General features: G+C 40.3%; 1 pseudogene across 1 annotated transcript; it reads right to left on the bottom strand.

Moving 5' to 3' along the window:
- Nucleotides 1-18,535: 18,535 nt before the first annotated feature.
- Nucleotides 18,536-20,618, bottom strand: LOC113917894 (annotated as a pseudogene). Its single transcript, XR_003518391.2, has one exon. The product of XR_003518391.2 is annotated as a cell division cycle protein 16 homolog (transcript).
- Between the last annotated feature and the right edge of the window lie 399 nt (nucleotides 20,619-21,017).

The raw sequence follows: 21,017 nt of genomic DNA, 5'->3' as shown, positions 1-21,017 counted from the left end.
TCTGTCTAAACTGTGTTGCCTCCATGCCCTTGACTTTCTCCTGTCCTTTCATGTTAATAATCCTCCAGGGTTCCATCCTTCACACTCTATTCTTTCTCATTATACACACTTTATCTGGGGAATTTCATTCACTCCTAAAGCTTATATACTGATAGCTGTCAACTCTATATCTCTAATCCAGATCTAAAGCCATATATTTACAACTGGATGTTCCACACATACTCCAGAAAACATGTCCAGCCCTGAAATTCTTACCAGGACAATCACTCACAAATTTATGGAACCACCACTAGTGCAAGGTACTATGATATAAAACAGAGAGTTGTCCTTGGTTCTTTTCTTCTCCATCCTCCATGTGATAGTTAATTTTATGTGTCAATATGATTGGGTCACAAGGTACACAGATATTTGATGAAACATTTCCGGTTGTGTCTGTGAGGGTGTTTCCGGATGAAATTAACATCTAAATTGGTAGACTTAATAAAACAGATTTCCCTTCCCCTATCTAATCCATGAAAGGCCTGAAAAGAATAAAAGGCTGAGTAAGAAAGAATTCTTACTCTTGGCCTTAAGGTCTTCAAACCAAAACATCCGTCTTCTACCTTTGGACTCAAACTCAGCTTGAGACCTACATCAACTGCTTCCCTGGTTCACAGGCCTCTGGACTCAGACTGGAAATTTACCCTCAGTTCTTCTGGGTCTCCAGCTTGCTGACTGCAGATCTTGAACTCAGTTTCCCTAATCACATGAGACACCTCTTCCTATAGAAAAGTATATATATGTATATATATATATACTTTTGGTTTTCTTTCTCTGGAGAACCCTGACTAGTTCAGATTTTGGTACCAAGAGTAGATCTAGAGGACCACAATTTTAAGGAAGAGTAGTTGTGAGGTTTCTGAAATTGGTTCTCTAATCTCATTAGATTGAAAAATGGTAATGACCAGTAGTGAAGAGAGCGTTGATAGTCCCTGGCAAGATCTGGCAATAGAGATATGCAAAATATCTTCATTAGATATTCTAATCAACCACTTTAAGAATAAGGAGCTTGGTGACTGCATATATGATACTTTCAAACGTTTTTGGAAATCCAGTGAATTTAATGAGGTTGGTTGGTTGCTCCTAACTTTGCTAGAGAAAGTGATGAAAGAAAGGATGAATTCAGGGATGTAAATTCTCAGTTCAAGTGTCACATCAATGACCTAAACACTTCTGTGTGTGCCCTAAAGGAGACCCTTATCTCCTGGAGCCTCAGAGCTGAGATTGTTGAAAATCACAGAATTTCATCCTGCAGTTGGCTGAATTACACTAGTGGAACTCCCAGCTCTACAGGGTGTCTACTGTTCAACTGAGGGCATTGATTGGGAAAGAATAGAATCTTGTAAATTGGAATGGGGACCTGTTGGAAGAGCCTGATGAGGCTAGGGACATTGAGCCTCTAAATTCTGGCTAGTCTTCTTTCCCAGTGGGAGTGGCCTCCTCACTCCCAGTGGTATTGGCTTCTCCAACTCCCTCTTATTCCCCATTGGAGGGAATTATTCTGCATTGCCTGAGGAAACTGTAAGGCTATGCAATACAAAGCTGATTCTCCTTAGGACCCACATCAACTGCCTCTCTTTGCTTCTAGACCTATAACTAGACTCAAATTCCAGAAGGTCCCTAAGGATGAGATACAAAATGTGACCTATGAGGAGGTGTGCTATACTCCAAAAGAATTATGTGACTTTTCTAATTTATATGGACTAAAATCTGGAAAATATATATGGGAATGGATACTGAGGGCATGGCATAATGATGGAAGAAGCAGAGCTGGATCAGGTTGATATTATCAATATGGGCTTACTAAGCAGAGATCTTGGATTTAACATTGTAGCTCAGGGAGTTGGAAAGGGTTCTAACACTTTTAGTTGATTGGATGAAACATGGACCAAAAAGTGGCCTACTATGAGCAAACTAGAAATACTTGACCCACCTTGCTTAAATGTAGAGGGAGGGATTCAAACGCTTAGGAAGTTTGGAATGCAGATTTGTCAAATTAGTGGATTTGTCAGTTAAGACTTACCCACTCTGAGAGTCCAGGTGACATACCAGAGTCCAGAAGATACCTTTCACCACTACTCTGAGAAAAAAAATTGTGAATAGAGCCCTAGCATCCTTAAAGAGCTCTGTAATCACTCTTCTTTGTAGGCAAGTCCTTAGAGTGGGAACTACAGTCACTGAATCAGGAAACCTAAATGCAATGGGAGTAATTGGATCCTGGGGTAGCAAGGTCCAAATGGCAACATTCAACCACCAAAGGCAAAGTGGGCATGGTTACCATAATGGATAGCAGTTAAGCAGCAATCAGAATAGCCTGACTTGCACAAAACCATGGCATTGGCTGGTTGATCATGGTGTTCCAAGAAGTGAGATATATAGGAAGCCTGCTAAATTTTCACTTGATCTATCACAACAGAAAAGTTTTAGGTCAAGTAGCAAAAGTGTAACCTGAATCATAAAAATAGAGTCATGGCTTCTCAACCAATTCCTGGACTTGATCAATTTTTAGACCCAGAACCTGTTGAATAGAGAAGACACTGAGTCCCCTTGAGTCCCTGTGCACCACCAAAACTTTATAATCTTTCTTCAAGCCTTCACTCAAAGGACCTCCAGGCTTTTACCAGGGTAATTGGGCATCGAGGAAAGAAAATAATGGAACTTTTAGGGACTACTGGACACTGGCTCTGAACTGACACACTAATTCTAGAAGACCTGAAATATCACTGTGATTCACCTGTTGGAGGAGGGGCTTATGGAGGTCAGGTAGTCTGGGGACTTTAGCTCAGTTCCCTCTTACAGTGGGTCTGTGGGTCCTTGAGCCCATCCTGTGGCTATTTTTCCAGTTCTGTGATGCATAATTGGAATAGATATAATTTAGCAGCAGGCGACTCCCCACACTGGCTCCTTGACCTGTGGAGTGAGGACTATTACGGTGGGAAAGGCCAAGTAGAAGCCTCTAGAACTGCCTCTAACTGGGAAAATAGTAAACCAAAGCAATATTGCATCCATGAAGGGACTGCAGAGATTTGTGCCAATATCAAGGATGCAAGTGTGGCAATTCCATGAAATTCCCATTCAACTCACTTATTTGGTCTATGCTGAAGACAGATGGATACTGGAGCATAACAGTTGATTTTATAAGCTTTAACCAGGTGGTGACTGACTATAGCTGCTATACCTGTATGGGTTCAAATTGTTGAGCAAATTAACACATCCCCTGATGTCAGATATGCAGCTATTGATTTGGCACGTGCTTTTTCTCCATACCTGTTAGTAGGAAACAGCAGAAGCTACCTGTCATGAACTGGATGTTATCTGACCCACCAAGCCATAAAGTTAACATGTACAACAGCACTCCACCAGCAAGTAGAAATGGTATGTATGTGGTATGTTTTAAATGTACTGAGACTCATTTATATCTCAGAATTAGGTCCATTTTGGTAAATGGTCCATGAGCACTTAAAAAGAATGTGATTCTGTCGTTGAGTGGAATGTTCTATAAATGTCAATTAGGTCTTGGTTAATAATGTTGTTCAGGTCTTTTATATCCTTACAGATTATCTGGCTACTTCTTTCATCAAGTACCAGGAAAAAAGTGTTGAAGTCTCCAACTGTAGTTGTGGATTGGTCTATTTCTCCTTGTTCTATTAGTTTTTGCTTCATGTATTTAGAAGGTCTACTATTAGGCACATAATCATTTTCGATTATTGGTCCTCTTGATAAATGGACCCCTTTATCATTATGAAATGATCGTCTTTCTTCTTGATAATATTTTTTCTCTAAAATCGACTTTCTCTAAAAAAATTAAAAAGTAAAATAAAATCTCCTTTCTCTATTATTAACATCACCACTCCATCTTTATTTTGATTAGCATTCTCACAGTTTATATTTTCCCTTTTGGGCATTTTTAACACTTTTTACTTTGAAGTAATTTTAGACTAACAGAAAAATGGCAAAAATCGTTCTCATGTACCCTTTACCAACTTTCCCTCACACAGAATGTCTCTTCAATCTGCCGGAGTTTTTTGTCTCCTGTTGGGGAGATGGCCGTGCTCCACCTGGGCTCCTCCTTCTCTATGCGGCAGCCTTCTGGCCAGACAGTAGTGACAGCAGTCATTACCTCTTTTGTTTTCTCTCTCTCTCTAGAAGCACTCTTTCCAGATGCCTTATGGCTGAACCATTGTGTCATGTATTTTGTTCAGTTTTTTAGTTATTTCAGGCTGTGGTGCAAATCTGGTCCCCTTATACAGTATTTTATACCTTTTTGTTTTTTTCTCATTTAGCATTCAACATATCATGGTCTGTTCTTTACGAACACAGGTTAGCAGATATGTCACCGCCCCGTGCGTATTTGCTGGGAAACCTTTGCCATTTTCCTTCCCCCCTTGCCCCCCACCCCCCACCCCGGGCTGCTGCTGTGCTTCACTGCTGTGGTAGCCAATACCTGGGACTCGGGCTGCTGTGGCCATTTTGCTGTTTGCACAGAGGACAGGGAAGTTTCTGGGACTTTACACCCTTCAAACAAACCCTTAATTAATGACTCCGTGGAGTAGTGATATAAATATGCCAGCTCTCTTCCTCCTTATGGGAACAACTCTGAGTATGATCTACACTTTTTCCAGAGCTCTTCTGAGTGAGCAAAAGTTCCTTCGGGATTGCTCATTTGCCATCCTTCCTGCTATCCTGATTTTTCATGAGAATTCTTCCTAATAACCTTCTTCCACATGAAAGCTTTCTTCAGGGTCCCTTTCTGAAGTTTCCAAGCTAAACAACTAGTTCTAATGTTTGCTTAATATTTCTTTTAGAGATTCTGGACCCAATTCCAGCATGGGGGTGTGTTCCTCCCACCCACAACACCAAGCAATTCTTGGACACCAGCAGGCAGTCCGAAAATTCAACTCAAGTCTGATCCTATCTAGGGGCACCTGGGTGGCTCAGTCAGTAACCGATGGTTAGCATCTGCCTTCAGCTTGGGTCATGATCCTGGGGTCCTGGGATCAAGCCCCTTGTCCGGCTCCCTGCTCAGCCAGAAGTCAGCTTCTGCCTGCCACTCCACCCTGCTTGTGCTCTCTCTGTCAAATAAATAAATAAAATCTTAAAAAAAAAAAAAAGTCTTGGGGCGCCTGAGTGGCTCAGTCTTTGGGCGTCTGCCTTCGGCTCAGGTCATGGTCCCAGGGTCCTGGGATTGAGCCCCACATTGGGCTCCCTGATCGGCTGGGAGACTGCTTCTCCCTCTCCCCCTGCTTGTGTTCCCTCTCTCGCTCTATCTCTCTCTGTCAAATAAATAACATTTTTAAAAAATGTCTGATCCTATCTATCCGGAAATAGCATCAGATTTCACAGGTTGAGGGCTCAGTCCCACAAGACTATATCCCCATTCCCAACCCTTCGGACACTTGTCTCAAGCTGTTACCTGTGCTTTTGACCAACCTGTTACAAATTGGAGGTTCCAACAACCTCCTCCTAAAATTTGATTAATTTCCTAGAGCGGCTCACAGAACTCAGGAAAATACTTACGTTAACCAGTTTATTGGAGGATATGATAAAAGACACAAATCAACAGCTAAATGAAGAGATCCATAGGGCAAGGTATGAGGAAAGGGTGGGGAGCTTCCATGCCCACTCTGGGCATGCCACTCTCCCCAAAGCTCCACCTGTTTACCAACCAGGAAGCTCTCTGAAATAAAGGACCAAAAAACTGTCTTAGGTTTTTCTGGAGGCTTCATTACATAGTCATAATTGCCTAAGTCATTGCCCATTGACTGATTCAATCTCCAGCTCCTTCCCCTGACATTGGGGAATGGGACTGAGAGTTTCAATCCTTTAATTACACGTTTAGTCCTCCTGGCAACTAATCCCCGACTTTGACCTTGGGTCAGGTCCAAAAGTCACCTTCATTCTTAACAAGACACCCATTTCACCTTTATGGCTCTGAAGCATTTTCAGGAACTGTGGATGGAGACCAAATATATTTGAGAAATATATTTTGGTTTTCTGAATGACTAACTGTATATTTCTTATAAATCATTATATTGCAATGTTCTATTCTTTTTATTTAAGATTTTATTTATTTATTTGACAGATAGAGACATAGCAAGAGAGCGAACACAAGCCGGGGGAGTGGGAGAGGGAGAAGCAGGCTTCCTGCCGAGCAGGGAGCTCAATGTGGGGCTGGATCCCAAGACCCTGAGATCATGACTTGAGCCGAAGGCAGACGCTTAACCAACTGAGCCACCCAGGCGCCCCTATACTATTTTTTATATACCATTTATACTATAATTTACTGAACTATTTCCAAATAGTTCGGCATTTAGTTTGTTTCTACTTTTTTTACAATAACTAATTTTGTGATAATCATCTTTGTTTTGTTGTTGTCTTTGTTTTAAGTTTATTTATCTATTTAAGTAATCTCTACACCCAACATGGGGTCAAATTCAGGACCCTGAAGTCAAGAGTTATATGCTCTACCAACTATATTATCTACAGATAATTATCTTTGCAAATGTTTTCTTGAGTTCTAGACTACTTTTTATGGATAGATTCCTAGAAGAGAAATTATTGAAAAAAGATACGAATATTTTATGTCCTTGATCTGAATTGCCAATTTGCCTCCCAGAAAATGTATCCATTCATAGTTCCTTTTGCAGCATATCTTTGTTTAAAATATTTTTGACCACATGAAGCCAATCTTAATGTAAACTTTTTTAAAAACCTTGCTATTTTTATTCATTATAAGATTATTAGTATTGTTTTCATTTCTTTGATTACTGAGATTGAATACTTTCTCACATATTTACTGGTGGTTTACCTGCTTATGAACTGTTTATGAACTTTGCAATTTTTTATTATCTTAGTGTTTTAACAATATGCATACAATTATATAAAGTTGTTAGATCTATGTAACTCATGCAATCTATTTAATCTATGCAAATATTCTCTGTATATGTCTGCTTTTAAACTTTTTAGTATTGTTTGAAGTGCGACAATTTTGAATTCAAGTAATCCAATGTATTTATTTCTTTTCATTTCTGATTTCTCCTAAGGCTTCCCTACTTAGAAACTGCACTACATTTAAAATCAGATAAATTTTATTCTACATTTTTCCCAAGATTTTTTTCTTTCTATCTCTTTATCTTGTAAATTCCCGTTACTTATTTTGATCGTTGTCAGAGAACAAAAATAGATTTCATTGTGTGCTAAGTTAATTCACTCACTCAATTAAATGTGTTCAGTGTTTACTAGGTACTAGGCATAGTTCTAGAGACATTGTTGGTAAAGGCAGATGTTGAGAGGGACACTGAAGTCACATCTGAAGTTGATGCAGGCTGGCTGGGTCTGAGGACCAAGGGGGGTCCCACAGGACCAGCCAATAAGGTCCTTGACTTTGTGCACTGGATAGAAATCAAACGTGAGCTGAGAGGAAGTGAGAGAAGTTTATTAAGAGAGAGAAAGAGTGTAGAGACAGAGCATCTGAGAACCTCAGAAAGGAAAGAAAAGTGAATTTTGTCTTTGCTTGGGGCCTGGGGTTTTTATTGGGGGTTGTGATCTGGTGCACAGTGTCTTCTCAAGCATCCAGGAACAAAGATGAGGGTCTAGGTGCTCTCCAAAAGTCACTTACGCCCTGGAGCCAAGGGTCTTGATGAGTCAGTGGTCTCAGGAAGCATTCATGACAACCCCACCTAGTCATTCCTTAGATGTTATGTATTGTGCTGGAAGTCTCAAAAAAAAAAAAAAAAAATCATTAAATCCTTGACTTTTACAAAGAGGACATACACTCTCTGTTTTATAAGGCACGTGTAAGGTGGGGTGTAGGTCCTAGCAAAAATAGAAGCAAGAGGGGTAGGAGCAAGATGGTGGAGGAGTAGGCGACCTAAATTTCATCTGGTCCCAGGAATTCAGCTAGATAGGGATCAGACCATTCTGAACACCTACGAACTCAACAGGAATTTGAAGAAAAGAATAGCAGCAACTCTCTGAACAGAAAAGAGACAATTTTCTGGAAGGTAGGACATGTGGAGAAGTGAATCCAAGGCAATATTCGGGAAGATAGTGGGGCTAAGAGGGGGTGGAACACTCGCTGGGACAGTGTGGTCTCAGGACCCTCGGGGTCACAGAAAGACCAGGGGTGACTAAGTGCGGCAGAGCTCCCAGGTATCGGAGTGGGGAAGCTGGCTGCAGAGACAGAGCTGAGGAGTGGGCTCTCAGTTTCAAGTTGCCATAAACTGTATTCTGCACCACAGTTGGGCCATTGCTCCTCCAGTAGGGACCAAACAAGTGGCAGATCGGGGAGACTCCCCTTCCTCCCCCAGGAGGAGCGGCACGGGAGCGCACCACAGGGATCTGCTGGGTTTGGAGACTCCATACCACGTCAGGTGCCAGAGATAGAAATGCTCGGTCACAGGCCGGGTGAGCACGGAGTGTGGCCGGAGCCAGGGGAGACAGGAGTGATTGACTGCTTTTCTCTGGGGGCGCACTGAGGAGTGGGACCCGGAGCTCTTGGTTCCTCCAGGGCGGAGATTGGGAGGCCGCCATTTTCACTCTCATTCTCTGAAGCTGTACGGAAAGCTTGCAGGGAACAAAAGCTCCCAAGAGCAAACCCGAGTGGATTACTTAGCGGGACCAGCAAGGGCGGGGCAATTCCGCCTCCTGCAAAGACATATGGGAACCATGGCAACAGGCCCCTCCCCCAGAAGATCGGCAAGAACAGCCAGCCAAGACCAAGTTTACTGATCAATGAGAATGGCAGAACTCCAGCGCTAGGGGAATACTGCACGTAGAAGTCATGGCTTTTTTTCCATGATTCTTTAGTCTTTCAAAGTTAATTTTTTTTTAACTTTCTTTTTCTTTTTTTTTTCTGAATTTTCCTTTTTCCCTTTTTCAACCAACATGTTATCAATCCCTTTTTTAAAACATCTTTTCTTTTTTATTTTTCATTTTTAGAGTCATATGCTATCCCTTCATAGTAGTTAACCTTATTTTTGGTATATATATACAAGAAGAAGATGATATATATATATATATATATATATATATATATATATATATATATATATACACATATATATGTTGTTCTCCCTTTAAAATTTTGGGATACAGTCTCTTCTAACAGACCAAACTATACCTAAATCTCTAGTGTATGGCTTTGTTCTAGTCTCCTGCCTGATCATATCCTCTCCCTTTTTTTTCCCTTTTTTAAATCCTCTTTTTTCTTTTTTCAACCAACTTCTTATCAATTCCTTTTATAAAATCTTTTATAATTTTCATCTTTATAGTCATATTCCATCCCTTCATCATATTAACCCTTATTTTTGTACATATATAAGTTTTTCTTTCTTTAAAATTTTGGGAGGCACTTTCTTCTAACAGACCAAAATACACCCAAAATCTAGTGTGTGGCACTGATCTATGCACCAGCCTGATCATATTTGATCATATTCTGTTTTTTGTTGTTGTTGTTTGTTTGTTTTTATCTTTTTCTTTTTCTTTTTTTCTCTTTTTTCTTTCTTTCCCTTTCTTTTCTCCTGGTTTCAGGTCTCTTCTGATTTGTTTAGTGTATATTTTTCTGGGGTCGTTGTTACTCTGTTAGCATTTTGTTCTCTCATTCATCTATTCTCCTCCGGACAAAATGACAAGATGGAAAAAAAATCACCTCAAAAAAAAGAACAAGAGGCAGTACCAACTGCCAGGGATCTAATCAATATGGACATTAGTAAGATGTCAGAACTAGAGTTCAGAATGATGATTTTTAAAGATACTAGCTGGGCTTGAAAAAAGCATGGAAGATATTAGAGAAATCCTTTCTGGAGAAATAAAAGAACTAAAATCTAACCAAGTCAAAATCAAAAAGGCTATTAATGAGGTGCAATAAAAAATGGAGGCTCTAACTGCTAGGATAAATGAGGCAGAAGAGAGAATTAGTGATATAGAAGACCAAATGATGGAAAATAAAGAAGCTGAGAGAGAGATAAACAGCTACTGGATCACGAGGGCAGAATTCGAGAGACAAATGATACCATAAGATGAAATAATATTAGAATAATTGGGATCCCAAAAGAAGAAGAAAGAGAGAGAGGGGCAGAAGGTATATTGGAGTAAATTATAGCATAACACTTCCCTAATTTGGGGAAGGAAACAGGCATGAAAATCCAGGAGGCACAGGCCCCCTCAAAATCAATAAAAATAGGTCAACACCCCGACATCTAACAGTAAAACTTACGAGTCTCAGAGACAAAGAGAAAATCCTGAAAGCAGCTCAGGACAAGAGATTTGTAACCTACAATGGTAGAAACATTAGATTGGCAACAGACCTATCCACAGAGACCTGGCAGGCCAGAAAGGACTGGCATGATATCTTCAGAGTACTAAACAAGAAAAATATGCAGCCAAGAATACTATATCCAGCTAGGCTGTCATTGAAAATAGAAGAGATAAAAAGCTTCCAGGACAAACACCAAATAAAGGAATTTGCAAACATGAAACCAGCCCTACAAGAAATATTGAAAGGGGTCCTCTAAGCAAAGAGAGAGCCTAAAAGCAACATAGATCAGAAAGGAACAGAGACAATATACAGTAACAGTCACCTTACAGGCAATACAATGGCATTAAATTTATATCTTTCAATAGTTACCCTGAATGTAAATGGGCTAAAAGCCCCAATCAAAAGACACAGGCCATCAGATTGGATAAAAAAAAAGACCCATCAATATGCTGTCTGCAAGAGACTCATTTTAGACCGAAAGACACCCCCAGATTGAAAGTGAGGGGGTGGAAAATCATTTACCATGCTAATGGACACCAAAAGAAAGCTGGGGTGGCAATCCTTATATCAGACAAATTAGATTTTCAACCAAAGACTATAATAAGAGATGAGGAAGGACACTATATCCTACTTAAAGGGTCTATCCAACAAGAAGATCTAATAATTGTAAATATCTATGCCCCTAACATGGGAGCAGCCAATTATATAAGCCAATTAAAAACAAAAGCAAAGAAACACATCGACAACAATACAATAATAGTGGGGGACTTTAACAGCCCCCTCACTGAAATGGACAGATCATCTAAGCAAAAGATCAACAAGGAAATAGTGGGGGACTTTAACAGCCCCCTCACTGAAATGGACCATCTAAGCAAAAGATCAACAAGGAAATAAAGACTTTAAATGACACACTGGACCAAATGGACTTCAAAGGTATACCCAGAACATTCCATCCCAATGCAACAGAATAAACATTCTTCTCTAGTGTGCATGGAACATTCTCCAGAATAGATCATATCCTAGGTCACAAATCAGGTACTCAACCAGTACCAAAAGATTGGGATCATTCCCTGCATATTTTCGGACAACAATGCTTTGAAACTAGAACTCAGTCGCAAGAGGAAAGTCAGAAAGAACTCAAATACATGGAGGCTAAAGAGCATCCTACTAAAGAATGAATGGGTCAACCAGGAAATTAAAGAAGAATTTAAAAAATTCATGGAAACAAATGGAAATGACAACACAACTGTTCAAAATCTTTGGGATACAGCAAAGGCAGTCCTGAGAGGAAAGTATATAGCAATACAAGCCTTTCTCAAGAAACAAGAAAGGTGTCAAATACACAACCTAACCCTACACCTAAAGGAGCTAGAGAAAGAACAGCAAATAAAGCCTAAACCCAGTAGGAGAAGAGAAATAATAAAGATGAGAGCAGAAATCAACGAAATAGAAACCAAAAGAACAGTAGAACAGATCAACGAATCTAGGAGCTGGTTCTTTGAAAGAATTAACAAGATGGATAAACCCCTGGCCAGACTTATCAAAAAGAAAAGGGAAATGACCCAAATAAACAAAATTATGAATGAAAGAGGAGAGATCACAACCAACACCAAAGAAATACAAACAATTATAAGAACATATTATGAGCAGCTATATGGCAGCAAATTAGACAATCTGGAAGAAATGGATGCATTCCTAGAGATGTATCTACTACCAAAACTGAAGCAGGAAGAAATAGAAAACCTGAACAGACCTATAACCACTAAGGAAATTGAAGCAGTCATCAAAAATCTCCCAACAAACAAAAGCCCAGGGCCAGATGGCTTCCCGGGGGAATTCTACTACACATTTAAAGAAGAATTAATACCTATTCTCCTGCAACTGTTCCAAAAAATAGAAATGGAAGGAAAACTTCCAAACTCATTTTATGAGGCCACCATTACCTTGATCCCAAAACCAGACAAAGACCCCATCAAAAAGGAGAATTACAGACCAATATCCTTGATGAACATGGATGCAAAAATTCTCACCAAAATACTAGACCAATATCCTTGATGAACATGGATGCAAAAATTCTCACCAAAATACTAGCCAACAACTATCCAACAGTACATTAAAAGGACTATTCACCATGACCAAGTGGGATTTATCCCTGGGCTGCAAGGTTGGTTCAACATCCACAAATCAATCAATGTGATACATTAATAAAAGAAAGAACAAGAGCCATATGATCCTCTCAATAGATGCAGAAAAAGCATTTGACAAAGTATAGCATCCTTTCTTGATCAAAACTCTTCAGAGTATAGGGATAGAGGTTACATACATCAATATCATAAAAGACATCTATGAAAAACCCAGAGTGAATATCATTCTCAATGGGGAAAAACTGAGAGCTTTCCCCTAAGGTCAGGAACATGGCAGGAATGTCCACTATCACCACTGCTATTCAACATAGAATTAGAAGTCCTAGCCACAGCAATCAGAAAACAAACAAACAAAAAAAGGCATCTGAATCAGCAAAGAAGAAGTCAAACTCTCACTCTTTGCAGATGATATGATACCATATGTGGAAAACCCAAAAGACTCCACCCCAAAACTGCTAGAACTCATACAGGAATTCAGTAAAGTGGCCGGATAGAGAATCAATGCACAGAAATCAGTGGCATTCCTATACACCAACAACAGGACAGCAGAAAGAGAAATTAAGGAGTTGATCCCATTTACAATTGCACCCAAAACCATAAAATACCTTGGAATATATCTAACCAAAGAGGCAAAGAATCTGTTCTCAGGAAACTATAAAAGACTCATGAAAGAAATTGAGGAAGCCAAAGAAATGGAGAAACATTCCATGCTCATGGATTGGAAGAACAAATATTGTGAAGGTGTCAATGCTACCTAGATCAATCTACACATTCAGTGCAATCCTTACCAAAATTCCATCAACTTTTTTCAAAGAAATGGAGCAAATAATCCTAAAATTTGTATGGAACCAGAAAAGACCCCAAATAGCCAGGGGAATGTTGAAAAAGAAAAGCAAAGCTGGTGGCATCACAATTCCAGACTTCAAGCTCTACTACAAAGCTGTCATCATCAAGACAGTATGGTACTGGCACAAAAACAGACACATAGATTAATGGAACAGAATAGAGAGCCCAGAAAGGGACCTTCAACTCTATGGTCAACTAATCTTTGACAGAGCAGGAAAGAATGTCCAATGGCAAAAAGACAGTCTCTTCAAAAAATGGTGTTGGGAAAACTGGACCATTTCCTTACACCACACTCAAAATAGTTGAAAGACCTTAATGGGAGACAGGAGTCCATCAAAATCCTAGAGGAGAACACAGGCAGCAATCTCTTCAACCTCAGCTGCAGCAACTTTTTCCTAGAAACACTGCCAAAGGCAAGGGAAGCAATGGCAAAAATGAACTATTGGGACTTCATCAGGATAAAAAGCTTTTGCACAGCAAAGGAAAGTCAACAAAACCAAAAGACAACCGACAGAATGGGAGAAGATATTTGCAAATGACATATCAGATAAAGGGCTAGTATCCAAAATCTATAAAGAACTTATCGAACTCAACACCCAAAGAACAAATGATCCAATCAAGAAATGGGCAGAAGACATGAACAGACATTTTTCCAAAGAAGACATCCAAATGGCCAACAGACACATGAAAAAGTGCTCAACATCGCTCAGCATCAGGGAAATCCAAATCAAAACCTCAATGAGATACCACCTCACACCAGTCAGAATGGCTAAATTAACAAGTCAGGAAACGACAGATGTTGGCGGGGATGCGGAGAAAAGGGAACCCTCCACCCTCCTGCAAGCTGGTGCAGCCACTGTGGAAAACAGTATGGAGGTTCCTCAAAAAGTTGAAAATAGAGTCACCATACGACCCAGCAATTGCACTACTGGGTATTTACCCCAAAGATACAAATGTAGTGATCCGAAGGGGTACGTGCACACCAATGTTTATAGCAGCAATGTCCACAATAGCAGAACTATGGAAAGAGCCAAGATGTCCATCGACAGATGAATGGATAAAGAAGAATTGGTATATATATATATAATGGAATATTATGCAGCCATCAAAAGGAATGAAATCTTGCCATTTGCAATGACATGGATGGAACTGGAGGGTATCATGCTGAGCGAAATAAGTCAATCAGAGAAAGACATGTATCATATGATCTCACTGATATGAGGAATTCTTTAATCTCAGGAAACCCACTGAGGGTTGCTGGAGTGGTGGGGGGTGGGAGTTATGGGGCAGCTGGGTGATAGACATTGGGGAGGGTATGTGCTATGGTGAGCGCTGTGAATTGTGTAAGACTGTTGAATCACAGACCTGTACCTCTGAAGCAAAAAATAAATTATATGTTAAAAAAAAAAAAGAAGAAGAAGAAGAAGATAGCAGAAGGGGAAAAATGAAGGGGGGGAAATTGAAGGGGGAGACAAACCATGAGAGACTATGGACTCAGAAACAGACTGAGGTTTCTAGAGGGTAGGGGCATGGGCGATAGTTTAGCCTGGTGATGGGTATTAAAGAGGGCACATAACTGGATGGAGCACTGGGTGTTATACGCAAACAATGAATCATGGAACACTACATCAAAAACTAATGATGTAATGTATGGTGATTAACATAACATAATAAAAAAATTAAAAAAAAAGAATAGAAGCAAGAAAAGGAGCAAAAACAGGTTTTCGTGGCGTTGTTTTAGTTTCCCTGTCCCAGTCACTCAGTGAGACATTTCACTTAATTCATTATTGATAATGGAAGAGAGAGAGGGAAGATGTGTGTGAAATAATGCCTGCCCAGGGCTGAGTATTTTTCCCTCCTTTTTCATGGTGTTATATCAACTCACTCCTTAAAGAAAAACAGTTCTTATGATCAGGGATATATTCAACAATGTTAAAAGCAGCAAATGAGTAGAAAGCATTATTATCCTGAAGAGAATAGATTTTCATGAGTTATTGAAAATATCCACCTTTCCCCCCTCTTAATCTAATTACTTAAAAGTTGCAATATATATCAAATTATTTTTTCCTTAAGCTTTTAAGATGATTGCAGTAATATTGTTTATGCAATTTCACATTCTCCTGTTTGCATTTAATGTTATGAAGCATTTGTAAAAGTCATAAATTACTAAGTAAACATATCTAACAGTTATACATAAAAGGTTTTAAATGTACCAATTACTGTTATTCAAAGCAGAGTCCATTTTTCTTTTTAAATAAATACATACTGTTTTACACATTCTCTATTCGGGATATTTTCATACAATAACGCCCATTTTGGGGGGTGTGCACATTTAATCAGAGTGAATTAATACAAGTTCACACCACCTTAGGCCCTCCAACAAATTTCTTTTTCAATTAGCCAGGCAATCTTTTCAATTTTCTTCCTCTTAGTGACTCTTAACACCATTCATTCCATAATTTATTGAGCCTTTAAAAGGGAATATGAACCATAGTAGGGCACTGCCTTAAGAGGAACGTTCCAGACATTCCAATGTATTTAATGTGGCACTTCAAATCTTAAACCTATCCCTCTCTACTAGCTCCTTGAAGAAATTCTTGTGTGTGCTAATCCAAAAACCAAAGCCCCCACAGCAAACTTCCCTCAACCCCATTGCCTCTCCAATCTCCACCCAATCTGTCTTCCTTTGCAGGCAAACTCTCAAAAGCAGAGTTCACCCTACTACTCCTCTGCCCTTATTTACCTGTCACCCATTTATTCCCCAGCCCACTGTAATCTTCCACCCCACTCCAAATCAGTTCCTCCTACAGCCTCCTTGTCGTCTTTATCCCAACTTCTTTTGGTAGTTCTACCAACAGTGCTCAAAGTTCTCTTCTTAATACCTTTGGTTTCCCTGTTACTTCTTTCACATACCTTTTCTTGATCACCAGTTCCTCCTTTTACCTCACGAGTCATTTCAATGTATGGTAGAAGCCCTTAACTCCACTTAACCAACTCACTGGATGACAGGAGGCCTTCCCCCCAACGCATGCACTTCAGGGCTGAGGATTCCTGGCACTTCAACTAATCTCTGCTTGGCCTGTGTTTGCCCCCTTTACTGAATGCTTCATAGAAACTAGTGGTTTGTTCTAAAAGCTGTTTATGCAATTTCACTTGCTATTTTAATTATGTAATTTAATCAACTGTTATGTAAACTAATGAAATATGAGAGTGAAAAAAATAAAAGAGTTGTTTCTATGAAAATTAAGATAAGTGATTTGGAAAAGCTCCATAATGGCTGGTGTCTGAAAGAAAAATTGCGGTCAAATTAGGTGAAAAACAAAACCAAGAAAAAACTCCTTCCAATCGAGATGTATTTACATTGAATGACCTTACCATACAAATATCCTGAAGATCTTGCCCCACTCAACGAAGCTGAAACTGGAATCTGAACGATGTTCTTTGGCTTAAGTGGCTAAGCTGAGCTCCAACCAAAAACAGATCCCCACACAAAGCCAAGGCCTTGCCCTGCATCAAAAGAGAATGAAAGCAAAGTAACATTTCTATGTTTTGAGGGGTCTATGCATCACTTTTCTTTTTCCCAGCTTGAACTGCCTCTACTGATTAACTGACACCATTGCCTTCTCTAACAGGCCTCCTTCTCTAGAAATCATGATTACATCATGAGGCCTCTTGTTCTCTTGCTCTGCTCTCTCCCTGAGTAATTTATTTTCCAACCAGAGCTCCAATTTAGCCTTTAAATCAACAAGTACCAAATACACAAGCTCTTCACCAAAATGGTCCATGGTTCATTCATCATTATATCCTCCACCTTCCATTTCCCTCCCCGCACTGTGCCTTGCATACAATAACTACTTGAGAAAATTGTTGACATGTAAAGCATAATGAAAACATTAGTCCAGGGGTGCTTGGGTGGCTCAGTCGTGAAGCGTCTGCCTTCGGCTCAGGTCGTGATCCCCAGGTCCTGGGATCGAGCCCCACATCAGGCTCCCTGCTCTGCGGGAAGCCTACCTCTCCTTCTCCCACTCCCCCTGCTTGTGTTCCTGCTCTCGCTGTGTCTCTCTCTGTCAAATAAATTAAAAAAAAAAAAAGAAAGAAAACATTAGTCCATAAATTATAACCCAAGAATTAGAAATCTAGCTTGAATAAGTGGATTACAAGGAAAGTCCCTTAAGGTCATAATTTATCCCTTTTCAACTATTAGAGAAGCTCAATTAATAATTATGATTAGAAAATTATCATTTTAAACTGGGTAGCTGATTTTTTTTAAATCAACTGTTAGTTTTCCAGAAATGTACAAACAAATTTAGGTCGACAGTGACAGTATCACTACAACATTCAATTTTATTTAAATGAAGTCCAGAGTTTGTCTTGTTCTCTTAAATCCTGTGGGTTTATTCTCTCTGAAGCTCACCAGCACAGATATGATTATCCCTTGCGTTTTACAGATAAGAGAATTAAGGTCCTAACAGTTACTGACTGACTGTTGACCTCATATGTAGCTTGTAACTTTTTTTTTCTTTTTTTAAAAGATTTTATTTATTTGACAGAGAGAGACACAGCGAGAGAGGGAACACAAGCAGGGTGAGTGGGAGAGGGAGAAGCAGGCTTCCCGTGGAGAAGGGAGCCCAATGTGGGGCTCGATCCCAGAATCCGGGGATCATGACCTGAGCTGAAGGCAGGTGCTTAACGACTGAGCCACCCAGGCGCTCCTCATGACTTCCTTCTAAAGCATGCATTATGGGCAGGGGGGAAAAAAAGTAACTTTACAGTAGAAAAACCTGGTAGACACCACCAAGATTACCACCGTCTGTGATAAGTCATGCTGATACTGTGTACCCCCTAACATGTGATGAGAACAGTACTTCATCCACATCTGTGGTATTTTCTTCCCAAAACCAAGAACTCTAGTCCAATATGAGAAATACATCAAACAAACTCAAATCGAGGGATATTCTACAAAACAACTGACCAGTCCTCCTCAAATCCATCTAGGTCATGAAAGACCAGAGAAGCCTGAGACATGGTCACAGCAGAGAGGAGCCTGAGGAGAGCTCAGGGCACTGTGGCTCCTGGACGGCATGCACTTCTCTGTTATGACAAGGTTCCTTGGTTACTTAAGATGTGAATGGGGAGAAACCCGGTGAGGGGTCTGTGGGAGCTCTCTGCTACCTTTGCAGCTTTTGTCCATAAACCTAAAATCAGTCCAAAAGAAAAGCTGATTGAAAAAGAAAAAAAAAAAAGACATAATACACAATTTACCTCTTTATTCCTCTACACAGAATTGTTTTGTAGGATCAGAAAACATGTGTTGCAAAGGTGTGCAGTCCGGTCTCTTCCAGCACGTCTCTATGCCTAAACGGAGAGGTGCAGTCTGCCTTTGTGTCAAGAAATGGGGAATTCTGAAGATAGGACAAGGATGTGAGGAAACCCTGACCTCCCCCAGGACAAAATGGAGCTGAGAGCTGTCTGCAATCATGTGCTGTGGTCTGACATAGAGGTCTCCAGCATCATGTCACTTTCGTTCATTTCAATTTCGAAGGTTTCTTCCAAGGAAGATCTGGGATCTGGAGTTTTCCTTGAGGTTTCTAGTGGTGCAAGCCCTGTTTCTTCTGTAGTCTGTTTTTCTACTTCAAATTCCCTGAAATCCCATGGAGGTGAAATAATGTTTTTTAGTGTCTTCATTGTATGCACATCAAAATCATAGCATTTTAATTTGTCTTTAATGTCTGCTCCAATGTAAGCTTCAGAATCACCAATGTACATCTCAATGCAATGACCAAGCATTGTAACAGAAAATGTATCTTCTCGCCTAAGACCAAGAGCTGTGTGGAAATAGTCAACAGCATTTTCAAAGTTGCCCATCAGACTATGGATATACCCTATGGCAGAATACGTGGATGCGTTCTGGAGAATTAACACCAGCGCCTGATGGTGATAGTCCAAGGCCTCGGCATACTTTTTAAGCTTCCTGCAGACATGCCCCAAGTTGTTCAACAAAGGCTCCCATTTGTCAACTGTTACCTCATTTCCAATTGCTTTAATTTTTTCCAAAGCATCAAGGAACCATTTTTCTGCTGTTTTCCATTCTCTGTTCTGAAACGCAACCACGCCAACCTCGTGCATAACAAATGGGTCTTCTGGTGCAATGCTTAGTGCTTGGCCAAAGAATCTTTCAGCCAATTTTGAGTTATTGGTCAATCCGTATTCTAATCCGATGTACAGCATTGGCAAATACCCTTTCATCAGCTGTGCGGCCGTGAAGTAGGCAGCCATGGCCTGGTCGTGCTTACTCTCCACTGCAAACGAGTGCCCGTATGCTACCCACACAGGCCCGTAAGTCTTCTCAAGTGTTGTTGCTTTGCTGAGATATCTTCTGGCATGTTCATTTTTATGACCAACCATGAGATAGTAGCATCCCACTGCAAACCAAGACACAGGATTACTAGGATATAGATTCACCAACTTATGAGAAAGATAGAAAAGTTCATTTGCTTTATTCAGCTCCACAAGTGTCCCTATATGTACAGGTAAACAGTTTGCATGGAAAGGATCTTTCTCCATTACTACAGAAGTAAGCTTGTAGCACATTTTAAAATCACAGTTATAATAATGTCTTTGACACTACCACATCCAGATTCTCTTGCAAACCATCTACAGACTCGGGGAGGACAGTTTCACTAGGTTTATTATACTTTTTTAATTTGTTCTCAAAGAGAAAGCATAGCAATTCCTGTTCTTCAGTACAGAGCTTGCTAAGAGGTAGTGACTCAAGAAGTTCTTTTTCTTCTTGGGCTGTCAACATGTGATGTGATGTTAAAAGATCAAATGCTTCAAAACAGTAGGCATCGAGCTTCAAAGCTTCTTTGTAGCTAGCTATAGGTAGCTAGAGCTCGGTTATCCAGGGCATCGTAGATCTTCCCTCGTAGGAGACAAATAGAACTCTTTATCGAAGACTGTGACATTTCCCAGTCACTGGAGGGGTCTTTCAAGCCACTTTCATCCTTCAAGTATTTCTCAAATAACCTTTTGTTGATTGGCTCCTCCATATCAAGAATATCAAGAGCCTGCTGATGCTCTTTTGCAGCATAATGTCATCTAGCTGCAAGGTAGCGACATGCTTCATATAGTTTGTCCAGTTTTCGTGACCGAAGTGCATGAGCTGCTCTATGATATTGTGCTGTTAGGTACAGACACTGAGCCAACCAATAAATGTCCTGGGGTTCCTCATGAGAGAGTGAAGCTACTTTATCTGCCCCAAATAGAGCACTTTGATACTGTTGCTGGTCCAGGTACTGTCGGATGTGCTTCCGCAGCCGCTCCAGGTTCATGGCCACGCGGCGGAGGAGTCCGACTGAGCGGCGTCCGCAGCCACAGCGCGAGCCCTCCTTCCCGCTGCCCGCTGGGCCCACCCGGAGCCCGCGCCGCAGCCGCCCGCACCCGGTCCAACTCCCGGTAGTTTGTAACTTAAATGGGATTTGTATACTGGCAGTAGGCATCTTGAGTCACTTTTGAATGTTCCTGAATCCCTTTACAATTGGGCAGGAGAATCAGGAGCTAAGTAGCAAAAAATGAAACTCTTCTATCCATAATTATGACTCATCTGCTCACCAGCCTGTCTAGGATTATGCCATTAGAGTTCAGTCCTTTGGCTTAATATATTTTCTCACAAAATTCTTGAGAGCAATAATAAGTTTATAATTCATCTGTTAATATCTTCCTATTAATTA

Source organism: Zalophus californianus, chromosome 1, assembly GCF_009762305.2.
Source record: "Zalophus californianus isolate mZalCal1 chromosome 1, mZalCal1.pri.v2, whole genome shotgun sequence".
Lineage (NCBI taxonomy): Eukaryota > Metazoa > Chordata > Mammalia > Carnivora > Otariidae > Zalophus > Zalophus californianus.
Note: the sequence above shows the minus strand (reverse complement) of the source record. Positions and strands in the feature narration are given on the sequence as shown.